Genomic DNA, 10857 nt, shown 5'->3' on the forward strand with positions numbered 1-10857 from the left:
TTGTTATTGCAATATAGTGAGCTTGATGATTTTTTATGTTGACTAGCAAGCTAATGCAGCTCTCTTCCTTTACCTACACTAGAGAGATGCTATAAAATGTATAGGTAAGAGTTATCAAACGCCTCGTGCATTAAAATTTTTATAATTGGGTGATGGTAACACTTCGAATCCAAGATTCTGATAGCAATGTGATGTCTTTAGACGATATAGTTCAACAATCACACAATGTCAAAAAGCTGTCAACATAATAAAATTTACGACCACCTGCATAAGACTGCTGTGTACATGATGTGATTTTCTTCCTCCATTATTTAAACACTCAACAATAGGCAACAAATCAGATAGCTAGGATGCATGTAATATAGGGTCAAAATCAAATCGACTTCCTTCTCTCAGGATAGCTAATTAAAACATGACAAAATACAAATTTTCTGATCCGAACACAAACATTTTCTATTCCCATTAGACTAAATTATCTTGGTGACATGGTGGAATAACTACATGTTGCATGAGATGATGGATGATTAGTGATTGTGAAGGAGCTGAACTGATTGAAATTTCTCTTCATGGCTTTGTACACATGATCTAGGCCTTCTTCGATTAACTCAAGAACTGTCTGAGGCATCGATAGCATATTAATGTCAACTGATTCTTCCAACATCGACTTCCTCCATTGTTGGCTTCATCGAAATCTCGTCTTGAATGCACCAAAATGCAACTTATAAAGCTCTTATGAGTTCTTCGTTGACTGCTCCTTCGAGCCGTCTATCCGCAACTTTTGTTGGTGCCCCATTTGCCAACTCCTGGAGATACAAACATTCATGTGATCACTTGCAGAATAACATAACAGTCAAAATTTTCTACGCAAGCTTGATGGATTGTGCAGAGACTAATTATACTATAAATTATCTCCTCGACCATGAAACGTTTGGATTATTTTAGGGTGTTGTTTTTCGGCAAGACATAGACATAGATAGAGATCTGAGATCACCATTGTTATCCTTTTTACATTGTTCATAATGGAAACCTGGAGTAGCAAGTAGATGCAACTCTCAATTTAAGTGGGAATCAATATAAATCTGTTCGTTTCTGATTTCGTATGGCCTAATATTGATCTCATAATTGGGATTAAGGCTTAATCTCAAACAAAGATGCTTAACTTCAAGTTATAAACTATGTTAAATGGTATACTTCAAATTTAGGGGGAACTAGTTGAGAATACCTTGAATGCCCATCCAGGATAAAAGAAGCCCTCCGCATCAAAGGTCATATCTAGATTTCTTCGGCCACCAATTACCTCAAGAAGTAGCATCCCATAGCTGTAAACATCAGCTTTCACAGTAATTGGGCGGTTACTGACCCATTCCGGGGCTAAGTAACCTCGCGTCCCTCTTACCATTGTGACAACATGGGAGTGCTCTCGTCCCATCATTTTAGCTAGTCCGAAATCTGATACTTTTGGACAGAAATTCTCGTCCAAAAGAATTTTTTCTGGCTTGATGTCACAATGTATAATCTTGCTATGCCATTGCTCGTGAAAATATGCTACCCCTTGTGCTGTGCCAAGAGCTACAAGGAAACACGTTGACCAATCCAGTAGTCTTTCTCGAGAATTTTGTGAAGAAAATATCCACTTGTCCAATGACCCGTTCTTCATGAACTCATAAACGAGGAGCCCGTTGGTGATCACATATCAATAAATTTTAAAAATATATCGATGTATTGAATATACAAAGATTACGTTAAGATGAGGTTGATGCTCGTCTTTACGTAACAATTCCCAAGGACACATTGATGGAAGTGAAAATTTATTATACTGTAGCAGGAGAGAGTTACCGTTGTGACCCCTCTGAACAGTATCCACATAGACAACCGAGTTCACGTGATGCATTGAGCCAATTGTGTTCATCTCAGTAACGAACTCCTCCTCTCCATGGGGCAAAACCCTGTCAAGTTTCTTTACTGCAATTAACGTTCCATCAACTAGATTTCCCTTGTATAAACTGCCAAATCCACCTGCCGAAGAACTCAATAAGATTAGTATCAGTTTCAAGTTTTGATTCCTTCAGTAAATGTCCCCAGCACACCCTTTCTTTTTGATTCCTTGTTACGTTTATTACCTGTTCCTAAAAGGTGGGAAAAGTTACTAGTCCTATACTGGAAATCCTGGTAGCTGAAACTAATTGGAGCTCCTGATACAATTAAGGAATTCTCGAGGGCTCTTTTCAAGTATCTCTTTTTGTGAACATAGATGTCTAACAAGCAGCAGAGGAGGCCTATTAGAAATGCCATGCTTAAAACAATAGGAACCACCAAAACCTTTTTTCGTTCAATCACTGATCTCGTATCACTCTTCATAGTTGAAGAGCCATTTGATTCTACCTTCACAAATAAAGTCGAGTCTGCATCCTCATATCCTCCACACTCTAAACTCCTCAAAACCCAACAATATGCATTTTCCTCATTAAGTCCATAGATTGAAGCGATACATTGGCAGTCAGATAAGCAGGCATCCCGACGTTTAGAAATAGTCTCTATATCACTATAATTCGTGATTACCGAGGATTCTGTGAAGTAGTAATTGGTTTGTTGAACCGCTTCAATCTTGAATTGGGATGTTAATGTTTCATGATGTGGACCACATTTCTGGTCAGAGATGAATCTCCCCAGCACTTGCCATCATTGCCAGGCTTTGAAGTTCCTGGTAAGCGCGTGAAGATGCATTAGTCCTGCTTTGATCAAGATTGCATATCCCGTTTACGCAAATACCAGCAATATCACACGGTTTAGAAACGACCACCCACTCGGGAACCAATTGGCGTGATCCATTAACATCATTGTCCCATCTGTACAAACATAAATTTCTATTGGTCTCGAGGGTCAAGCTTTGAAGAACTGATGGCCGGCCTGATTGATTTGTTGCCGAGGATAATCCTCCATTATCATTATCATTCTTGTACATGTACACCGCTCCATCCAATGATGAACCATAAATAATTCCGAAACTTCCTTCTTCATCCACAACTGCAACAAAATCCCCTGTAAAGTTTGATAGCTCAGGTCCGACCCAGTGGGACAAGTTTGTATAAGAATCAGGCGACGTGTCGTAGGACTCAGGAAAATTGTAGGTCAATGCAAGACTTAGTGAAGTGCGCTGCTGTAACATTTACAGTGCATAGTAACCACCATGTGAAGGTGATTTTGAAGATTTGAGCTCGAGAGAAACTGTCAAAGATTGTCCTGGTAGCAGAGTATCTGACGGATGTGAAAAGCTTTCCCATGCAATGCGTTGATCAGCACCACATAAAATGAAGTTGCCATTTTCAGACATGACAGCTGTTTCGACTTCAGAGTTTGATGTATTCGATGTCCAGACAGTGGTGTCTTTATCAACGAGCAAGAGATTTCCATCAGTTTTGAGCTCCAAGATTGCATTTTTGCTGACTGGTGAATTTCTAATTAGATAATTGAGAGGTAAATAAATGGTAGGCCAAAAAAGTATTTACACCTCTAAAAACTTTAGTAAAGACTAGAGGAATCAATGTGCTTTCTTCTAAATCAAAATTCGGAATCCATTGACTCTACAAGATTGCATAACTAAGTGTTATATTGAAAGAATAAGTTACATATTACATTAATTATTAGAAAATCATGTTTCGCATGTTATCAAATCTTCGAATTCCCAAGAAAAGTAAACTATCTACAGTGTCTAGTAAAATAGTCACGAGCAAAAAAAAATTGATTAGGATTAACTCAATTATTGGTACATATATAACTTGTACAAGTAAATGCATCAGTCACTCCTATTATGCATGATTAAGAAAAGATTTATTAATTAAAACAAAGGCTGCATACAACTTCATTCATGTCTTTGCCTTGATATATACTAACAAAAGATTAACAAACAAACTACACTGAGCATGGGTGGCTAAACTTGAAAAGTTAACTTACCAGTTTTAAAGCAAGATAATTCTTTCATTGGTCAAGAAACAAGAATATACTTAAAATGCCAACCATGGTGTGCTTAACAATAAGCAGAACTTATTTTTAAGTTACTTATTTATCTAGAAACGATATTAAAAGCCACTCTTTTTTCCCGAACAGAACTAACCTGAAGGCTCAAAATGCTAAAAATCATAAAGAAAACAATTTAATATAAAACAAGAAAACCTGCTAAACGTACATGTCGGACGACCGACAAGTGTTCGATCTCCGGGAAGTTGAACAAACCATATTCCCAATTGAAATTGAACAGATTTTCCATCAATAGGGCTGAACCCAAATGCAAATGTTCCATTGTCAGAAACCCATGCTTCGTTATTCTCACTGGCCAACAACCTCGAACCTTATCGAATTATTCCGGCAATGGTGGAACCAGAAATTTTGAAAAAACAAGAAAAAACAATGCCCCAACAGAGTATACAACAAAACCCATTGTAAAGATTGCATTTGGAATGAGGGTTGATGGGTTATTTAGGAGAAATCGAAAGAGATTGGATTGAGGAAATTGAAAAGGAAATAGAGCTGTGCGGGTAATAGAAGAGGGTTTAAGACAACACGTATGGTGGTGGGTGATCAACAACGTTGAAAAAATTCAAAACCCATGCAGTGGTCGGCTGTAAGAGATCATGCATAATCATTGTTGTTCTAAATTCAACAACTCTTATGCCCAAAAATGTCTGCGCTTAATCATTGGCTCGATTTTCGCACTTGCTAATTGGATTTGGAACAGGAATTTCGCCACAAGAACAGAGCCTGCTCCTTCTTCCTTCTTTGCACAAGGAGTAAAATTGCAATCTTGGTCACTAATTTATAAGTTGGTCTAATATTTCATTGAACAATAAAATCGGACACTAACTTATCCAAATCTTTGTTAAATTGTGTAATTGGGCTCATAGAAACATGCAATACTCTCATTTGTGTGTATTAGCATAAGTTGAGAAGTAAAAATACCTAATGATGAGCGTGCGCGTGAGAGAACGTGATAGTTTTAGAAAAACTTAGACCACTTCATTATCGAGAATTAATTGTGTGATTGTAATGAAAAGTTTGAAGCTAACTTAATTCTTTTAAAGATTGAGTTCTTTTGATACGACTTTTGAAAAGTCAAAATGAGTTTTTGAGATCGTTTGGCTAATTTTGTTAAAATGATTTTGGAGTTTTTAAAGAAAACTGATTTAATGTGCTTTCCTTTAAAATCATTTTTAAATGAGAAATATTTTTAAATTTTAGTTTTCAAATAAAAATTAAGGTAATCTCCTCCAAAAGCTTTTCAATAAGAAGCAAAAGCAAAAGTTATACCCAATGAGCTTAAAAGTCTAACTTGTTAATATGAGATAATATGTAAGGATCCAATCGGGTAATTTTTTCTAGAACATTTATTTTGTTAGCATTATAGTGAATGCTAAGCTCACAACGTTGTTGGGGACCTGATGCTGGTAAGGGGTGGCTGGACGGCTAGTGAAGAGGTCGGGTCTATTTGATTTCTGGCTAGACGAATCACCTCAAGGATATAAGTAATCTAGCATGCATGAGCACAAAGTGGTTAGAAAATCACATCTCTTCGGGTTGGGACTCGAAGTTGAATGACAGATATTATCTTAAAAGGAAAATATTTGTTGTACATTATCATTTACAAATTCTTATAAGATTTGATGAAGTGGCAATAAATTGAATTAGAATGAACAAAATCACTTCATCACTTAAATGATTATGCCTATATAATATGGGTTAACGATAAAAAGAAATTGAGGAATTTTTTGGTCAGTGAGATTTTGATTCAGTCAAATCTCGTTACATCATTCATCGGCAAACAAATTTGTAAATTGTGATGCATATATCCTAAAACCATCTATAATTGGATATAAAATGAGATTAAAATTTGGATTTCTTGTCACATAGTTATAACAACAAATTGAGAAATAGATAAGAAAATGTAGTGGAAACTTGGTTGAGTACTTTTACGTCTGATATCCTGAAAAATACTAATAGGGTTGAAACATTTTTTTATTTATTGATATTTTCAGCTAGTTAGTTTAATTGCAATTATCTTCATTCTCATTCATACGCGGTATAAAATTTCCAAGTCCTCAACCACTTCCTAAATTGACATCTCATATTTTTATCAATTAAAAACATATAATCACCAAACCCCATGAAATGCTTTAATTCTAGAACAAACTAGAAGAGATGGTAGACTAGAGGTGTGTGATTTCTTCTTGTTGTTAAAGATGTAGGTGCTGGCAATGAACCTAATGGAGTTGTCACATAGTCATGGGCGAATCCAAACAGTTCGAATTGTGGGGTCAAAAATGAAATATTTTTTAAAAAATGTATCATTAACGAAAATAAGATCATATGCTACTACAATAAGATTTGAGTTTGGGCTTTTTTGGTATTGGAATAGGGAAATTAATTGGGTTGGTTTACTATTTTGACAGAAAATTACGTTTTAAACAAGGAAAAACAAATTCCAAAAAACTAAGGTCATTTGACCCCACGTGGGTCCACCAGTGCACATAGTCAATGCCACTTTACAAGAATCGGGTATTTCTTTAAAAAAAAAAAAATGTAAAAAAAAGGTCTACAGTAATAGTATGTACATGCGAGACAAGTCATTTTTCTTTTGGGGGAAGCGATTGGTACGAAGTCACTTCTGAGTACTGATATCTGCCACCTAAAGGCTTCCCTAATGTCTGTACACTCTCATCTGTTTATGAGACATGAGGGGGACCTTTGTCTGGTAGTTTTGTTTGTCTATGTTGTCTGCTAGTTGTAATAATAACTGATTTTTTTAATGAAAAAGACAATTCTATGTATTAATAACTGAGAAAAACACTAGGAATTACAACCACTCAGGTTTGTGGTGGATTAAGCTTGAAATTTCCATACCAAGAAAACTTGCTGATATTTTACATGTTCAGATTTCCCATTATATACATCGCTATATCCGATAGTGGGGTTAAAAACTTGGTTCGTGTTTGAACTTAGTACGTTGCTAAGCAGAAAATGTGCAAGTTGGGTGACTCAGTTTTGATAGAAAAAAATAAAATTAGGTTTGTTTAGTAGTGATTATGAGAATTGATTTTTTGATTGTTAAAGAGAAAAGTGGATCTCATCTGTGAGTGAGGAATTAAAAAATAACGGAATGACAGTTGGAATGGTAAAATAAAAAAATTAATTTTTTGGGGTGAAAATTTGCTACCGAACGGAGGCAATAACAAAAAGTTCACTAACCATTTTCCAACCAGCATATAAGTTTAGGGACTAACTAACTTCTTAATTTAATTTTATATATTGCAAATTGAGTCCTCTATATTGTGATTTTAGTTAGTTTCAATTTTCAACTAATAATTGGAGGATCCATAATAAAAACCAACCATTTCCTTAAATACTTAAATACTTTTTTCTCTCTCCCTATTGTTTCGTAACACCAATTGTATAACTAAGCCATTCAACCTACCACGTCCTTCCTAACTCCGAAGTCAACCACTTAATGGAGGCAAGAGTTCGGTAGGTTCGACAAGGGTGATGGAGATGGGGTAAAAATAGAGGCAAGAGTGGAGTTAGTGGTGGAGTAGTGCAATGGTGGAGGGTGATGTAGAGTAGCAGTTAGAATCTATTGGGCTGTGATGCCAAAATTACCTTTTGAGTGTCCAGCCCATTTGGGGCAATGATGATATAAGGTCCAACAGATACTACCCAGCCCATTGCCCAATAAATCAATGTTTAACCAGCTGAAACCTGGCCCAAACCAATTAAACTATGCAAGTCGCTCTGGACCGTTTGATCAACTTAACCTAAAGTCTACGGTGGCTACCCATAATATATAAACGAGGGTTGAGACTCGTTTGGCCCTAATTCGAGTCATATTCTCTCTGCCTCTTTGTGATTTTTCTCTCGAGCCTTCTGGGTCTCTCTCTTCATGACTGTGTGTCTTCTGCTTCTTCTCCTTCTCTGTAAATCTTGAGATTATGCCATTAAACTACTGGTTTTGTGGCCTCTGTGTGTTCCTACAGTCTGTGTGACTGTTCGGTTGAGCTTTGTTGGGAATTCTCAGTTAGGTTTTGAGTGTTCTTGGTTCATTGAAGTGACTGCCTCTGTGTTTTGTGGTTTGGGACTGTGGTTTATGAGTTTTACATTGTACAGATGGGTACAATGCTAAGATATGAGTCCTAATCGATGAAATCTTGATGCCTTTGTGTCTGAGAGTTTTCTGTCTTAGTTGAGTCGATTTGAGTATTTTCTTGTAACAGTGGTATTAGAGCCGTTTAGGCCATTCGAGTCCCTGTCTCCGACTACCGGTCGTGGAAAATTAATTTTCACGGCCGGATTTTTTGGAAGACGAACAGTCAGCTGAAACCTTAGATCTGTTCAGCTACGGATCTTTATTCTGTTTGAGGTTTCTTGCATTTTTCGTTATGAACTAACATTGTTTGGTTGGTTCCTACAGAAAATATTGATTTCGAATTCACCTGTGTGAACTGGCTTGAAAGATATTAAGCTTCCTACGTGAACTTCATCTGTCGGTCGATTTCTCTTAACTCATTTAAGTTTTCTTAATTGAAATACATGATTTATTGCTTAATGTCAAAAATTTGTGTATTTTTTAAGATGTTGGCATTCTGAAATTTCTTGAATATTGCATATATGCTTTGAGTTAAAGTGTTCTGCAAGTGTTTAATCTTTGTTATTAAATTCTGATTTTCAGTATATAGTCTGTTGGTTAATCTGTGTGATTAATTCTTGATCCCTGTATACTGCAACTTAATCTTTGTGATTATTAATTGACAATTTTTTGTCTTAAATCCTGTACACTTTGCACTGCACTAAAAAGTACTTCGGGTTGAGTCTTGACCTGAGGTCTTTGAGCCTCAAGAAATCCTGGTGAACTCAAGACACACCACTGCATACTGAAGTGGTCCTTATTCCTCTGATTGGTTACTTTTAAATATTCACTGTGTAATATCCCCTGATATTTTTTCATATTTTGTGTGATACTTTGTGATTGTCATACATTCTGTGGAATATCTTCTTGTTACTTTTTTTTTTTTTTTGAACTTTAACCCTAAATTTTTTTTAATATTGATTAAAAACTTCAAATGACAACGGGAACTTTTGAACTTGGAGTTTTTAATGGAAAAGGGGATTTTCCCATTTGACAACAAAAAATGAGAGGGCTTCTTGTTCAACAGAAAGTATCTAAAGTTATAACTGGTGAATACCCTGCTACTATGACTGATGATCGAAAGACTGAATCTGATGAACTTGCCTATACTTCCATTATTCTTCACTTGTCTGATCTAGTATTAAGAAAGGTTGGAAAATTGGATAATGCAAAAGCCTTATGGGATAAATTTGAGGAACTTTATTTGATAAAATCATTACCAAATAAACTTTTTCCGTTGGAAAATTTTTTTAGCTTCAAAATTGATATGTCCCGAGACTTAGATGATAATCTTGACACTTTTAATAGACTTGTACAAGATATAACTAATGCTGGGGATAAAGTATCTGAAGAATATAAAGCTGTAATTTTGTTAAATTCCATACCTGATGTGTTTAAAGATGTTAAGACATCTATTAAGTATGGTAGAGAGTCTTTAACACCTGAGATCGTGATTGATGCTTTAAGAAGCAAGGATTTGGAAGTTAGATGTGAAAGACATGGCAAGGAAAGTGAGAATCTATTTGTAAGAGGTAGATCACTGTCTAGATCTAGTAATAATCAGGGTAAACAAAATAATCAGGGAAATAATATCTTTAGAAAGAAAGGAAAGGGTAGACAAAGGTCAACATTTAGAAATGGTGCTAGAAAATGTTATGGTTGTGGTAAAACAGGACATTACATCAAAGACTGCTTTAAAAAGAAAAATGAGCAAAAAGAGGTTAAAATTGATGAAGGAAACTTTGTTGAGCCTCTAGGTGAGGGTACTGTTGATGTTTATGTTGTGACTGAGTCCACATCTGATTTAAACTCTGCCAATTATGCAGATAATTCAAGTCAGAGTGTAGAATCGATCTTAGATTTAGGTTGTACCTTTCATATGACCTCTAGAAAGTATTGGTTGCTTGACTTTAAGAACTTAGATGGAGGTGAGGTTGTTATGGGTAACAATGCAGCCTGTAAAGTGTTGGGGATAGGCAGTGTGACTTTAAAATTTGATAATGGGTACACCTTTACCTTAGAAAGGGTAAGGTATATACCAGATTTAAATAGAAATTTGATTTCAGTTAGGAACTTAGATGACATAGGTCTTCAAGGAAAATTTGGAGATGGTTTCTTGAAGATAGTTAAAGGATCCTTAGTTATTTTCAAGGTATTAAAAGAAATGGAATCTATGTCACTAAGGCTAGTATTTTGAGTCACACTGCAGAATCCTCTATGGCTGAAAGTGATGCTACTTTGAAATGGCATAATAGGTTAGCCCATGTGAGTGAGAAATGTTTACAAATCTTAAGTCAGAAGGGTGCCTTTGGTAGTGATGTAATTTCCAAAATTCCCTTTTGTAAATATTGTACCTTAGGCAAACAATATAGACTTCACTTTAGTACAGGAAAACATAAGACTACATCTATCTTAGAGTATATACATTCTGATTTGAGGGGTCCATCATCCACCACCTCCCAAGGTGGGAATAGGTACTTCTTATCCTTAATTGATGATTTTTCAAGAAAAGTATGGGTATTTCTTTTGAAACAAAAATCAGACACTTTTGAAAAATTTAAAACTTGGAAGACTTTGATTGAAAATCAAATGGATAAAAAGATTAAAATTCTAAGGACAGATAATGGATTAAAATTTTGTAATATTGATTTTGAAAAATTGTGTATGGATGATGACATTCTAAGACATAA

At 35.5% G+C, this 10857-nt stretch overlaps 1 pseudogene; it reads right to left on the bottom strand.

Annotated features, from left to right (window-relative positions):
- Positions 1-274: 274 nt before the first annotated feature.
- On the bottom strand, positions 275-4435 carry LOC111404318 (annotated as a pseudogene).
- Positions 4436-10857: the final 6422 nt, after the last annotated feature.

Source organism: Olea europaea, chromosome 11, assembly GCF_002742605.1.
Source record: "Olea europaea var. sylvestris chromosome 11, O_europaea_v1, whole genome shotgun sequence".
Lineage (NCBI taxonomy): Eukaryota > Viridiplantae > Streptophyta > Magnoliopsida > Lamiales > Oleaceae > Olea > Olea europaea.